This window comes from Zea mays, chromosome 4, assembly GCF_902167145.1.
Source record: "Zea mays cultivar B73 chromosome 4, Zm-B73-REFERENCE-NAM-5.0, whole genome shotgun sequence".
Taxonomy (NCBI): Eukaryota; Viridiplantae; Streptophyta; class Magnoliopsida; order Poales; family Poaceae; genus Zea; species Zea mays.
In genome coordinates, this window is record NC_050099.1 from 142,263,823 (window position 1) to 142,279,579 (window position 15,757).

General features: G+C 44.1%; 1 long non-coding RNA gene and 1 other non-coding gene across 2 annotated transcripts; both read right to left on the minus strand.

Annotated features, from left to right (window-relative positions):
- Positions 1–2,767: 2,767 nt before the first annotated feature.
- On the minus strand, positions 2,768–4,236 carry LOC118476955 (uncharacterized). The gene is made up of 2 exons (XR_004857828.1): positions 3,415–4,236; positions 2,768–3,304 (listed from the first exon to the last, which is right to left on the minus strand). It is a non-coding gene; the product is annotated as an uncharacterized lncRNA (long non-coding RNA).
- MIR156i (microRNA MIR156i) lies at positions 3,874–3,990 on the minus strand. The gene has a single exon (NR_121024.1). It is a non-coding gene; the product is annotated as a microRNA MIR156i (primary transcript).
- Positions 4,237–15,757: the final 11,521 nt, after the last annotated feature.

Genomic DNA, 15,757 nt, shown 5'->3' on the forward strand with positions numbered 1-15,757 from the left:
CGTTACAGCTGACCGTTGCGATTTCAGCTCGTTGATGTGCAAGGGTGGACCATCCAAACTGGGGCGCGAACAGTCCGCGGTCGATAGAAAAGGAGCAATGACTAAGTGGTTGGAGGCTATAAATACAACCCCAACCACCTCCATTCACTTGATCCAAGCACTCCACTCATACACATTCAATACAAGAGCTAGCAATCCATTCCAAGACACATTCAAAGCTTCCAATCTCTCCAAGTCCCACAATTTAGACAAGTGATCGTTAGTGCTTAGTGACTTGAGAGAGAGTGATCTGTGTGTTATTTGTCGCTCTTGTTGCTTGGTTTTCGCAATCATGCTTTCTTCATCTATTTCTCAACCTTCTAAGTGAATTATAAAGCAAGCAAGAGACACCTAATTGTGTGATCCTTGCGGGGTCTTAGTGACCCGTATGATTAAGAAAAAGCACTCGACTGGTCTAAGTGACCGAATGAGAGGGAAAGGGTTGGAATAGACCCAACCTTTGTGGCCTCCTCAACGGAGACTAGGTTCTTTTGAACTGAACCTCGGTAAACAAATCGTCGTGTTCATTTGTGTTGATCTCCACTCGATTTGTTTCCCCTCCCTTCCTCTCTCTAAAGTTCACTTGCTCATATTGATCTGAGTTGGCTCCCAAAGTTATCCGCATTGATTGAGCAACTCCTAGCAAGGAGAACTATCTTCCGCACTTCAAATTATTTCTAACACTAACCCCGGGCATAGTGCGTGTTCAAAGTTTATAATTTTCAGGTTTCGCCTGTTCACCCCCCTCTATGCGACTTTCACTAGCCCGCGTCTCTGCGCGTAAAAAATAGTAAGGCATGCATTAGTCAACCATGTTTCCCTTCGTGCACATAAATTTAAGAAAGAGATGTGTGACAGTTTCTATTTTTTAAATACTTTATTTCCTTCATAAATATAGGATCGCTGCAACAACCATGCAGCTAGACTCGTCAGGACCAGTTTATGATATATACTGATAATAATTATGCTATACGGTGTAGATATTTATGCAATTCGGTACACTGTGTAAAAATTTGTTACCTACTGCATGCGCACAAAATTAGGATGACAAAAACGTACGATGAAAGGAAATGGATTGGCATGCATAGGAACAAAAAATCGTATTTAATGATTTATTTCCTCCATAAATATAAAATTGCTCCAACAGCCATGCAGCTAAACTCGCTAGAACTAGTTTATGATATGTATGGATATTAATTATGTTACACGGTGTAGGTATTTATGCAATTCGGTACACTGCGTAAAAATCTGTTTTCTGCTATATGCGTACAAATTTAGGATGACAGGAATGTGCGACGAAAAAATGGATTGGCAAGCATGGAAACAAAAAAATCTTATTTAAATGTTTTATTTCCTCTATAAATATAGGATCGCTCCAACAGCCATGCAGATAGGCTCGTTAAACCAGTTTATGATATATACTTATACAAATTATGCTACACGATATAGGTATTTATGCAATGCGGTACACTGCGTAAAAAAATCTGGCATATGGTTCATTGGTGGACGCATCTCCAAGTTCGAGCGTAAAACCTTAAGTTTTGAGTATAAAACCCTTCAGTTATAAGCGTAAATACCTAGCCAATGTGAGTGGTTGATAACTCTGGTGAGTTGTATTCACGCTTCTATTTTTATGGCAGATCCGAAAAATATGGGGTCGCAATATGCATGCAGTTTCTATTTTTATTCAGATCCAAAAACTATGGCAGATCGTGGGAGTTTACATTACATGCGCGTAAACTTTGGATGATATTTTCGTTCCAACTGCACGCGCGCAAAAAATTGGATGACATGAGCCACGCAGAGCATAAATTCTTATACAAAGTCGCATAAATAATTTTAATGTGTAGAATAATTGATAAAAAAAACCTAATATCGGTCCAACTAAGAACACCAATGGAATTAGGGACAGTTTTATGGCAGACATAAAAATCTGACAGTTACAAACATAAGTGATTTGATTTGATTTTTCTGGTAATTACGAACAGCATAAATCAAAGAATTACCTTTTTAGCATGCAAAAAATATGCATGCAGTAAACTGATGTACGAACTTCGTGTTCAAACATAAAATTTTAAAGTTTTTAGAGTAAATAGTGCATGTGGTAGGCATAAAACACAATAATCGAAATGCATAACACGAATCGGAGGAAGTAGTCGCCCTAGGACGCCGTCGAGGACACAAGAACAGAGGAGGTCGTCACTCGTGGCACCCGAACTGCGCCGGATCAAAGGATGTCACGCGTGACCGTCGCCACTCGATCCTGACGCCTCGTGCGGCACCATCGCTACTCGCACGTCGGGGGACGCCACCATCGTTCGTGGGTTAGGGTGTGCTGCCACCGCTCGGGTTTGTGGGTACGTCGCTGTCGCTCACCCGCATTGGTACCCCGCCGTTGCCGCCCTCTGGATCGGGGAGCCGTCGACGCCATAGCCACCGATATGGGAACCGCCACCGCTACTTCGGATCGAGGAACCACCGCCACCGCACATCCAGGTCAGGAGCCACTGCAACCGCCCGAACCAACCATAGGCCGTCCGCGCTCTCGGGCAACCGCCGCCATCGCACGCGCCTAGGTGGGCGCCATCGCTTGTGAATTAGGGTGAGGCGTCAAAAACTGAACCTTAGCGTTCCGGGTCTTCTTTTATGACGCCCGTACCTGGCCCGGCTCGATCGAATGACGTCGTCTGATCTGGACTTCCTCTAGTTATTGGAAGCACATAGCTCATAATATACAATCTTTCTCTATATATATATTGTATATTAAAATGTTGATGAAACACATACAACGTTCTACGCAGACGACACAGCTGTTATCAAGGACTACAAGAATCTTCACCAAGAGCGAAAAATTGACTGAAGACGAACAGGGCAGATCTCATTGAAGAGATAAGCACGAGACGTCACGAATGGAACAGTGTCGTCTCGATAGCGACCTAGTCCCTACTCCCTGCCATTCTGTAGAGGCTCGAGCAGAAACGTGACATCACAAATATAATGGCTGCTGCCGACCATCTATACCACACAGGGACGGACTGTATGAACAGGATCTGCAGACTGCGGCGTTATCTATCCATCTCCTGCTAATGAATGGGTCGGGAGCGCCAGTACTAACCTGACAAAGGAGAAAGGAGTGAATGATGACGATGATGATGATGAGCAGATCTGAGAACTGAGATGGAAGAGTCGACAGGCTGGCGGCGTGCTCTTGGAGCCTTTGGAATTCCTTTCTGCCATGGCGGCGACGACATCCAGAATCTGGAGACTAGATGGAGTAACGTAAAAAAAAGGAAATTAGAACTGGAATCGGTAACATTTCATCTCAGAATTTGAGGAAAGCGGAATAGATCTCGTCAACACCCACGCACACCGTACCTTCCAAACGATGAACATCGAAGAATTCACATTCCACACCGACGACCAAACATACCGATTTTTACCTTCCCGAGAAGTTGGCAGGGGGCGCAGGTGGATCCCCTTCCGTACCAGGCGACAGGGGGAGGGGGGCAAATCCGTGCGAGGAGGTACACCCGCGCGCCCAAAAAGCTCAGATCCAGCATCCAGGGGGAGACCATCCGTACGTACGAACCGCCCAGAAATAGAAATTCCTGCGGACGGGAGACGGGACGACGACGTACCGCCGGGCACCAACGCCTAGCGCGCGGTGGTTCCGCGGCATACAATGACGCGAACAAGAAGATGGGCGTGTGGAGCGGTGCACCACCTAGCTAGCTACTAGTGCCAGAAGCGCGGCGCCGGCCGGTGCGCGCGGTGATCACGGCGGCTAGTCAGCTGCGGTGCTTCGACAGATCGGCGGCAAAGCGACCGGAGCGGAGCGGGGGAGAGAGTGGATGACAGATAGAGCAGTGAGCACGCGTCCGCGACGGCACCATCCGCCGGTGCCGTTCCGCCCGGCCGTGTGCTCACTCTCTTCTGTCACCGCCCGCCGCGGCCGGCGCATCCGCGCGCCCGACAGCCAGCCCGCGCGCGTACGTCTGTGGCCTGCACCGCCGCCGCGATCACCGCATGCAGCTACAGGCGATGTGGATGGCGAGAGCTACTAGGCCGGTGGGTGTCGCGGCCGGAGCAACAAGCGGGCCAGCCTGTGCCGGATATATAACAGGGGCGCAGGGGCGGGACGGAGGCTGCGCCGGCCGGGACATTATTATATTAAAAATTCTTCCGTGTGTCTGCTGGCTGGCAACTTGGCTAGGGTTTCGGGCGTGCATGCAACGATGCGGTACGGCGCCGCTGCGCTGTGCCAGATCGAGGGGCGGACGGACGGACGCGCGCGCTGGCCGGGCCGGCCATCGATCGGGTGTAGATGCAGGCGTGCGTCGTGTGGCTAGAATTTTCGGCTCTTTCTAAATCGGGCAGGCCTCGGTTTTTGGCTGGATTAACTCTCCGTCTCCGGCCGGTGCCGGTCCAGAGAGCCGGCCGGGACCAGTAGTAGTGACCCCTCACCCTCAGCGCGACACGGGCGAGGGCGAGTTAAACTTCGGCGGCCAAATCTCGCTCGCTCGGCAGTCGGCGGGCGCCGGTTTCTGGTCTTTTTACCATTGGTTTTTTTTCTTCTCTGGGCATTAGTAACGCTGGGCCCGGCAGAGTTGGGTAACGTGGAGGCCTGGGTCCAGGGTCCGCAGCACACTTGTTGCTCCTGCGCCGCTGCTCACTTGGCAGCTAGCTGCTGGTCTGGTGGTGACCTTTTAAAGGAATGCACGCGCCAAATGGTTTTGCCCTTTTCTGGCCGCGTGACGAGATGTAAGCTGTGGACAATGACCCAGCGCCAGGCCTGCCTGCCTGACACGGCTCGTACACATGTCCAACCTTATCTTCGGCCCGTGCCAAGTGGAGTACCACACCGTACCCGTGCAAATTAAATGAATGATGCTGCTACGTTACTGCCGAACGTACACCACATGCAAAGTTATCGTTGATCGTTGGATGAAGCAGGGATGTGGTAATTCTCGTGTGTAAAATGACCTCACCTACGCATGCGCTATCGTGTCCTCCGATCCGTACTATTACATGTGTTTGGATTTCTTCCCATAATTTTAGTATCTAACTATTAGCTTTTAATGCATTTAAATATGACCTTAATTATTATTCATCGTTATCTTAACCATTATATTTTTCCCGATCAATAACAATTGCCACATTTGAAACGGTATATCACGTTCATATCCATAAATACTCTTTCAAGACGATATAGTAGAAGAATGGATTTCACATATGTTAATTACAAAATTTAGGTACATTTATGTTTAGTTTGATCTAGAAATTCCATAGGGTGTGTGTATATATAATGCTATTCTTAACAGTAGCACAAACAGATGTGGTCACTATATTTATTATAGTATAAAATAACTTGAACTTTATAAATTTAAAGCATATAAATATATCTAGTGGAGGAATTCATGCTCAGCGCACCGGTGGCTCCATTCTCACGAGATGGTATCGTGGGTCGCTCAAAGTCGTGGACCACAGTTGGCACAAGCAGATGTTTGTATTGTTGTTCCTCAATTGTCCACTAGAAATTAAGAAGATGGTCAGCATGCATGCAGTAGCGAAACACTCTCTAAAACCTGATCGCTCGCACACTCATGCATGTCTCTAATGCGAACGATGGTCCCGAAGACCTGCTTACACAACTCTCTATGCACGTAGAGGATTGGGATGGGAAACTCTTTCTTATAACTCAACCAAGAAGATCGTGCTTTTGTTCGCTACGATCTGTGACCACTTCGTTCAGTAGAAATAGGAGATAATGGCAAGAGTTTAGGAAAGATAAAAGGGTGGAGTAATTGTTGTAAGTATGCTCATTATAATATGTATTATATGTCAAAGCTCCTCCATAAGTACATATGTTTCCTCCTCCATTTAGTGATCTATGTGGTCCACATACCCGCACTCACACTAGTAACAAACATAGTTATATAGCCACAACACACACAACATGCCCAAAGACGTCAATGTCTCCAAATCCCTATATGACTCTAACGCCCTCAAACAACTCTGGAGGGCCCTCACACCCTAGAGGGCCCTGACAACGCCAACGCCCAAAGGGCCCCAATGCCTAGGGATGGCAACGGGGCTGGGTTGGGGGAGTTCTCCCCATTCCCACCTCGATCCCTGATATCCATTCCCCACCCCGGCGCCAAAACACTTAACGGGGAGGGTTTCATCATTGTCCTTGTCCCCACCGAAGACCTTATCCCCATGGGGGAACCCTTAGGGATACTTTATTGAGTACAAATATTACGATATACACAAATAAACAAGGATTTGCATCTGAGTACACAGTAACTGAATGAAAAATGAGGGTTAAAGATAGTGAGTGAGGAATTTGCATCTTTATATGAGGTCATATTGAGACAATTTATTGGATTCGATCTTCATAAACCATGTGAGGGGGAGGGTCTACCTCCTAATTTAGGTCCCCATCAGATCCGCACATGGGTAATTTTTTTATCCCCATCCCTGCCCCGCACATGGGAAAATTTCCATCCTTACCAACGCCCTCAAAGGAGCCTAAGCACCCCTGAAGGATACTAAGGCCCCGCCAAAGGCCTCATGCATTTAATATGTACCGAGGATTTGTTTAATTTAAGTAAAATATGAGCCATGCTCATATAAAATCGAACAATCCCCACCAAAAAATAGGGCACATAAAATCATTTCGCTTCTCAACCATTGATTTATTAGTGTTTCAATGGAGACTGTTAAGTTGAGCATCCATAATACATGTTACACTTCCTCACAATTGTTTAATAGACCATGCCTTAAATTGATAATTATGTACAAAATAACTTTTACCTACGCTCTTTATTATATTAGGTTGCCAAACGCATCTCCTCTGGTTAGAGCATAAACGTCAAACTCCATGACCTGTCATGAGTATCGTAGAGATTACACAGATCTAATAGATTGTGGCTAGCAGCCAAACTCATATAGGTGTGTTCCTCAATAAAATGTCCTATAGGTCGACATCTTTGCTTTAGTATGCAACTTGGAACATATTAAGGTAAAAACCAACACGGCTTATAGAAGAGGAAAGGCATGCATTTGAGATGGACCTAGTAAGGATCACCATCCTACTTCACATGATCCCCGATCATATATGATAGCTTATCACTATGATAGCCTTCATGTGGGTCTCAAGCCCATCTCATTCGATGCACAATCTAACACATTACACGATAGAAATAGTAAATTGAACTATCAAATTTTTAGATATATGGACATAATCCAACGCTATCACACTCTAAAATCCCTCAATTTTTAATAGGTTTTGGTCTCCTCTTTACATGCCTTTTGGACTTCATGTTATCCTGAGAACTATTCATATTGATTATCAGAGTTCGATTATTATAGTTCATAGAAATAGTCGGTGTCATCGTGTTACGACGCAGTGGTACTAAACATAACCAAAAGAGGCAAACCATTACAGATAGAGCATGGGTCGTAGGTTGAATATATGATGGTCCTATATGTATCTTGTTTACCAACACATAAGCTATTTAGAGAGGTTCGGGCCACAAATCGCATAATACTGTATATCCTTTTATGTAGGCTGGATTGAAGAACAAAAGGTGAAGAAGACAACAAGCCCATATATTAAATGAGCATCAAGACCACCTAGCTCTCCCTTTCTATTTGGCTCTGGTGAGAGTTCTAGACTAAATGTTCCCTAGATCACTGTAATGTCTGCCCCTAGAAGTAGGTCAGATTCTCCTAGGATTAGGTTAGGCATGGAACTAGTGCTATTGGGGGGCCTTTCTATTCTGAAGGTCCTCAAAAATATGATTAACTATTTGCTTCTAGCATAATATTGATTACTACAGGGAGCTTCGGTTCATGATGGGAGTCTTCTCCTATGGTGAAGGTATACAAGATGAAAGTATGGCCCGAGGATGATAAGAATGAACGCTGAAGCTATAACCGAAGAGTAATAGCTTTGGCTTAAAATTGTGATGAAGACCAAGCATGGTGCTGACCCGAAGAGGAAAAGACTAGCTAATCTCTAATGATTTATGTTATAGTTGTGAATAATGCTAAGGACACAAATGTAGTTTTACCCGGGCTGCGTCCCTTGCCTGTAAATAGGTGAACAATTCCACAGTACTGTTCACGCTGGATTGTAATTGCTCTCGTGTCAACACCTTCGAACAAGCCAAAGGTATCAATGTAATGTAAATTCTGCTAATGTTCATGTGTGCATTATGAAATACATATGTGTATGAGCCGATGAATTACATTCATTATCTCGATGTACTCTTATTCTCATGAATGATGAAGACATGTCCTTCATGACCTTCGTCTGAATATCATTATTTCCAAGAGGAGATAATGCTTCGGAGGACGAAGGTCCTTGACCTTTAACAATTGTGTTGCCTTGTTCTTGATTCACAGCATTTGAGAACAAGTGACCAACATTGGAGTCCACCTCCGGTGAACTCCAACGACCACCTTCAGCAACATTTCAAGCATTCGCCTTCGTCATGCTGCTGAAGAAGGCAATAGCGCCAGGGGCTACCCTTCAGCCACTGGACACCAACCAAGAAGGGCTCTCTCTGAGAGAAGCCCGAAACCAGAAGAGGAAGGCTACTAGCCCAACACCGCAGGAGGAAGAGTTGGACCAAGATATCAGAGACTTGGAGGCTATTCACCAGCAAGTGCAAAGAAAGAGAGAAAAGATGCTTGGGCTAGCCAAACTTCAAAGGAAGATTGATGAAGCTACTGAAGAAATGTGTCATATCACACAAGATGACCAAGGACGAAGGCCACAACAGAGAGAGCTTCACTAATAAAGTCCAAGCAATGATGACGAATGGTATGATGACTTTCATCATGGTAACTTTGCTTTTGATGATGCTTCTCCTCTAGCAGTAGAATTGCAGGCTACCCCATGACCACCATCCTACAAGCCACTGCAGCTTCCCATGTACGATGGGCATTCTAATCCAAAGCAGTTTCTTATGAGTTACGAGGCAACCATATCTTCATATGGTGGCAACACGGCTGTCATGGCAAAATCCTTCGTCATGGCAGTCAGGAGCGTGGCTTAGACGTGGTATTCTTCCCTTCGCCCGGGAACGATCACGTCATGGCAAAAGCTGAAGGACATGCTGGTAACCAGCTTTCAGGGTTTTCAGACAAAGCTAGTAACTTCTCAAGCCCTGTTTCAGTGCACACAAGACCATGAGTAATACCTGCCGGCGTATGTTCGAATGTTTTTGCGTCTCAAGGCTCAGGCGCCAACGGTGCCAAACAAGATTGTTATCGAAGCTATGATCAAGGGGCTTCGACCAGGACCAACGACACAATATTTTGCCAGGAAGCCACTACAAACTTTGGAAAAGCTCCTCCAGAAGATGGACGAATACATCAGGGTCGATAATTACTTTCGGCAGAGAAGGGAAGAAGCCTATAGATACTCAGAGATGACTAGGGGCTTCGAAGGAAGGCTTCACCCCGGACATGTCAGAACAATCCACAATCCCAGCTCAAGTGACGACAGAGGAGACCATGCTCAAGGCCATCAGCAAAGCTCCCAGTCTTCAGGGATGCAACAAAGCTCCTACAGACCACCAGCTCCAAGAGTCAGAGGAGGAAGAAGCTTTGGAGGAAGGTTCAATTCCCAATCCAGAAGGTTGTTCAGTTTATTCTGTGGGGAAGATAAGGGACACACAACAAGGACATGCCAAGTCATGATCCAGAAGCAAATAGAGATAGCTGAAGTCAAAGCAAGGCAGAATCAGCCGAAGCAGGTCCTGCATACTACTTCATGCTATTCTCCATACATTCCTGAGTATGTGGGTAACCAGCAGTCCACAACATCGGTTACTTCGGTAAGTCACTCTCAAGAAGCATGGGCCCCTACCACCACCACCACCCATGGCACCAACCTTGACTCACAATCAGCAGCTAGAAGGGCACCGCCAAGCGCAACAACAGCGTGACACACGTGAAGAGTGCGAAGCACGCACAGTAAACAATATTATGCCTGAGTTAAGACATATTTACTGAAGCAATACAGGGCCTTAATCAGAAGATTTTCATGCTTAATGTACTCGTTAATATTCTATCTTTATATTTTTTTCTCCGAAAGACAATATAAGAAGGTTCAACCTTCGGCCTGATGTAACGAATCTAGGGTTACACCATCGAGTGTAACAGAAAGGGTGACGAAGCTCCAAAGTCGTTCCTAAGGGAATACAGAGCTAAATACCACCTAAGTAAAAGGTGAAGAAGCTCCAAAGTTGTTCATAAGGGAATGCAGAGCTAAAATACCACCTATGTAAAAGATGAAGAAGCTTCAAAGTCGTTCCTAAGGGGATGCAGAGCTTAGCTCCAAAGTCGTTCCTAAGGGAATCTAGAGCTGAAATACCACCTAAGTAAAAGGTGAAGAGACTCCAAAGTCGTTCCTAAGGGGATGCAGAATCTTATTTTTTATGTTTTGTGCATCAACGTCATTTGCATCATACCATCACGTCATATTGCATGGCATCGCATCATACATCATTTTGCACCGACACAAACAGTGAAAAAGAAGGAAAATTGTTCCTTCAAACATACCGGCTAACCCATGAGGTTAAGACCAGCTTCGGCAAACACTCATGAAAGAACGTATCAAAAAAGCAAGATCCATGCTTGTGATAGAGGTACTGTCATACGAAGATTATGCCTTCAACAATGGTATTCTTATGCAACATCTACGGCAAGAGCTTCAGAGTCGCTTCGGCAAAGAAGGGGACTTTCTTTCTTTATGAAGCGTGAAAAGAAGGGAAGGTGTTTTTTCGCCTACAGCTCAAAAATGGTATGTATGAAGATTTCACGCCTCACAAAGAAATATATTACATCATTAAATATACAATAGTTGATAAGTGTTGCTTACAAAAGCAAAATTTTAAACAGGGAATTTAAAGTCTTAACAAATAAACTCTAGTCATCCTCTTTTAGAACTTCATCGGCAGCTTCATTCAGTAGTCTGTTGACAGCTTCATCAACAGCCTCGTTAGCAATCCAAATTACATCAAGCGCCCCCTTCAGAGATAGATCAGCTTCAGGGTCGTATGGCTCCGGAGGGGGAGAAAGCTCAGCTATACCACAATATAAGTGTTTGTTACTACCGAAGCTAAAATAATTTACGAAGCTAAATCTTGAAAGGTATACCTATAAGCCTTGCACGTTCAGCGACTTCTTCAGCTCTTCTGGCCTCTTCCAAGGCATCATAAGATTCTTTCTCTTTCTTTCTAATAGCTTCGTCAGCTATCTCTCGGCCACCTTTCAGCCATACTTTGGAATAAATTTTTCCACCTAGTGCAGTGGCTTCGGCCGAAGGGTCTTTAATATCGTTGGCTGAGAGTGAAAATCCTGGCTGAACCACAACCATGGCATGTTCGCAGCCGACCTTTTCTAGGACCGACGCGGTGAAAGTCGCCTAGAGGGGTTTACAAACTTTAAAACACACACTATGCTTGGGGTTAGCGTTAGAAATAATTCGGAGTGTGGAAGATAGTTCTCCTTGCTATGAGGTGCTCAATCAATGCAAATAACTTTTGGAGCAAACTCAAATCAATATGAGCAAGGGAACTTTTAGAGAGAGGGAAACAAATCAAGTGGAGATCAACACAAATGAACATGGTGATTTGTTTACCAAGGCTTGGTTCCAAAGAACCTAGTCCCCGTTGAGGATGCCACAAAGGTCGGGTCTATTTCAACCCTTTCCCTCTCTCAATTGGTCACACAGACCAGCCGAGTACTTCTCCTTAATCACTTGGGTCACTAAGACCCCGCAAGGATCACCACACACTCAGGTGTCTCTTGCTAGCTTTACAAAGCACTTATAAGAATAAGAATGAGAAGGAGAAAGCAATCCAAACAACAAGAGCAACAAAAGAACAAAAATAATCCTCTCTCAAGTCTCTAAGCAATTGAGTTGATTTTGGAGCTTGGAGGGAATTGAATGCTTTGATTGTGTCTTTGGAGTGTTTGCCTTTGCTCTTGTATTGAATGTGAAGTTCAGAAAACTTGGATGGCTTGAATGAAGGTGGTTGGGGGTATTTATAGCCCCAACCACTATTCCAGCCATTGCTGTCGATGGGCATACCGGACAGTCCAGTGGTGCACCGGACAAGACAGTGTTCACTGTCCGGTGCCTGCCATGTCAGCAGACCGTTGGGGTTTGGAGCGGTTGACCGTTGAAGTATTTTGTCTTCTTGCTGCACCGGAAAGTCGGGTGGCACAACAGACATGTCCGGTGCTTTCTGACTTCGCTGCTCTGAATTCTGACTGTGCATTGTTCACCTTTTTACTTTATACTGCAGTCGACCGTTGGCGCATCTGACGGTTGATCTGTTGGCTCACTGGACATGTCTGGTGCACACCGGACAGTCCGGTGAATTATAGCGGAGCACCTCCCTCAGAAACCCGAGAGTGTCCAGTTCATGGGGTGCTCGGCCTAGGCACCGGACACTGTCCGGTGCGCCACTGTCAGCACCAATGCTAGTTTTGGCTCCAATCTTTGTTGAGTTCCCAACTTAATTTCTTTCTTGGTTTATGTTGAACCTTATGCACCTAAGATAAATGACATCTAGTCAAACTAGTTAGTCCACGTGGTTTGTGATGGACGTCAAACACCAAAATCGATTATAGGAAATGTTTTAAGCCCATTACCCTTTCAATCTCCCACTTTTTGGTGATTGATGCCAACATAAACCAAAACAAATATAAAGAAAGAAATATAACTAGTTTGCAATTAAGACAGATGTGCATAGGTTACTTAGAATTAAACCAATTGAAAGAATTTCTACATATGTCTAAGTAAATGTGATTGCTTTCTTCTATTATAACATTTTTGGACCACATTTGCACCACTTTGCTTGTTTTTGAAAATCTTTTGGCAAAGGCTTTTCAAATAGCCAATGGTATAAGAATATGATTTCACAAAGTATTTTCAAGATTTTGAAAATTCTCCCCTGTTTAAAATGCTTTTCTTTTGGCTAAATAAAAGCTCCCCTAAATAAGTTCTCCCCTTAGCTGTCAAGAGGGTTTTTGCAATTGAAATGAATTCTTCTCCTTTTGTGAAACAGATACCAGTTGAAATAATTTCTTCCTTTTTGTGAAATAGTTTTAAATTTGAAAATGGTGGTGCGGTCCTTTTGCTTTGGGCCTATAAATTCTGCCCCTTTGGCATTAATCGCCAAAAACGAAGAATCTTGAGAGGCCTTTAAGTTCTCTCCCTTGGGGGCCTATTTTCTCCCCCTTTTGGAAAAAGTAATATGAGTGAAAGTTTATACCAATTGAGAGTTTATGAGTAAGGCAAAGGATAAATGATACCGACAGAGTTGGAGTGGAAGCCTTGCCTTTGCCGAATACTCCATTTACCATTTAATTTAATACTAATCATAGAAATATACTTGAAAACATATTAGTCTTAGCCTTCGCATAAGAAGAATAAGGAATATGCATTTGTACCAAATGAAAGAGACATGATCAAAGATATATAAATGAGCTATGTGTGCAATGTTTCAATCAAAGTTCCGAGAATCTAAGATGTTTAGCTTATTCCTAAGCTTGCTAAAAGTCTTTTCATCCAGTGGCTTGGTAAAGATATTTGCTAATGGTTGTGGGTGCTAACATAAGAAATTTCGATATCCCCCTTTGTTGGTGATCTATCAGAAAGTGATACCGGATGTCTATGTGCTTAGTGTGGCTATGTTCAACGGGATTATCTGCCATGCGGATTGCACTCTCATCATCACATAGGAGAGGGACTTTGCTCAATTTATAGCCATAGTCCCTAAGGGTTTGCCTCATCCAGAGTAATTATGCACAACAATGTCCTGCAACAATATTATCGGCTTCGGCGGTGGATAGAGCTACCGAGTTTTGTTTCTTTGAAGCCCAAGACACCAGGGATCTCTCCAGAAACTGGCAAGTCCCTGATGTGCTCTTCCTATCAATTTTACATCCAGCATAGTTGGCATCGGAATACCCAATTAGGTCAAAGGTAGATCCCTTGGGGTACCAAATCCCAAACTTAGGAGTGTAAACTAAATATCTCATGATTCTTTTCATGGCCCTAAGGTGAACTTCCTTAGGATTTGCCTGGAACCTTGCACACATTCATACAAAAAGCATAATATCCGGTCGTGAAGCACATAAATAGAGTAATAATCCTACCATCGACCGGTACACCTTTTGATCTACGGATTTACCTCTCGTGTCGAGGTCGATATGCCCATTGGTTCCCATGGGTATCTTGATGGGTTTGACATTCTTCATTCCAAACTTCTTGAGTATGTCTTGAATGTACTTAGTTTGGCAGATGAAGGTGCCCTCTTGGAGTTGCTTAATTTGGAATCCAAGAAAATACTTCAACCCCCCATCATAAACATCTCGAATTCTGTATCATAATCCTACTAAACTCTTCACAAGATGACTTGTTAGTATACCGAAATATAATATCATCAACATAAATTTGGCATATAAACAAGTCTTTAGCAATTGTTTTAGTGAAGAGGGTAGGATAAGCTTTTCCAACTTTGAAGTCATTAGTTATAAGGAAATCTCTTAGGCATTCATACCATGCTCTTGGGGCTTGCTTGAGCCCATAAAGCGCCTATGAGAGCTTATAAACATGACAAGGGTACTCACTATCTTCAAAGCCGGGAGGTTGCTCAACATATACCTATTCCTTGATAGGGCCATTGAGGAAGGCACTCTTCACATCCATTTGATACAACTTAAAGCCATGGTAAGTAGCATAGGAAAGTAATATACGAATAGACTCAAGCCTAGCTATGGGTGCATAGGTTTCATCAAAATCCAAACCTTCAACTTGTGGATAACCTTTGGCAACAAGTTAGGCTTTCTTCCTAGTAACCACAACATGCTCATCTTGTTTGTTGTGGAATACCCACTCGGTACCTACAACATTTTGGTTTGGACGTGGAACTAAATGCCATAACTTATTCCTCATGAAATTGTTGAGCTCCTCTTGCATTGCCACCACCCAATCCGGATCTCTTAGTGCATCCTCTACCCTATATGGATCAATAGAAGACACAAAAGAGTAATGTTCACAAAAATGAGCAACTCGAGATCGAGTGGTTACCCCCTTGTGAATGTCACCAATAATGGAATTGACGGGGTGATCTCTTTGAATTGCTTGGTGGACTCTTGGGTGTGGCGGTCTTTGATTTTGAATCTCTTGATCATCTTCCTTATATTGATCATCTTCGCCTCTCCATTGACCAATGTCCTCCTCTTGAGGTGGCTCATCGTCTTGATCTTCATCCTCTTCTTTTTGAGCCATTTCCTCATCTAGAGTTAGTGGAGATGCTTGTATGGAAGATGATGGTTGATCTTGCATTTGCGGAGGCTCTTCGGATTCCTTTGGACACACATCCCCAATGGACATGTTCCTTAGCGTGACACATGGAGCCTCTTCATCATCTAGCTCATCAAGATCAACTTGCTCCACTTGGGAGCCATTAGTCTCATCAAACACAATATCACAAGAAACTTCAACTAATCCAGTGGACTTGTTGAAGACTCTATATGCCCTTGTGTTTGAGTCATAACCAAGTAAAAAGCCTTCTACTGCTTTAGGAGCAAATTTAGAATTTCTACCTCTCTTAATAAGAATAAAACATTTGCTCCCAAAAACTCTAAAGTAAGAAACATTGGACTTTTTACCTGTGAGGAGTTC